Below are 553 nucleotides of genomic sequence, written 5' to 3' on the forward strand. Positions count from 1 at the left end.
CACCCCCCCCTTCCTCCCCTCATGATGGAAGCTCTGCCGGAGGTCTCCTCCTTCTGCTACCTCATGATGGAAGCTCCCTTGCTTCCATATACATTAATGTTTAACTAAACAAAATCACTTACTCATGCCTTCAACAAAATGTAAAAGAGAGCATAAGCAAAAAAGAATTCATAAAGAATGAACAAAAATATTTAGTTCAAAATTTTTTTGTACTATAATAAAGATGTTTTAAAATAGTAAGAAAACTATCTCAAACGAAGCCTAATACTCACATTCGTAAAAGGAGATATTATCTCCTAAATTTTTTGTATATAGTTCCTATTGCGTGGCGTGCGTCTGGGAGGCGTGCCGGTTAGTTGTCTAGAGCATCGGTCGTCTGTCTGCTCGAATCGCCTAATGTGGCCTCTTCGTCCTCTCACTAATCGTCTCGTGGATCCTCCAGAAGATTTTTGCTCCCCTATTGGAGAGTCTTACATGTATATCTCTACTATGAGTATCTTTCCAAACCCTAATGTATAACTTTGGCGGGTCCATCACAGATTCAGACTTCTAA

Source organism: Dendrobium catenatum, unplaced genomic scaffold (assembly GCF_001605985.2).
Source record: "Dendrobium catenatum unplaced genomic scaffold, ASM160598v2 fragScaff_scaffold_1595, whole genome shotgun sequence".
Lineage (NCBI taxonomy): Eukaryota > Viridiplantae > Streptophyta > Magnoliopsida > Asparagales > Orchidaceae > Dendrobium > Dendrobium catenatum.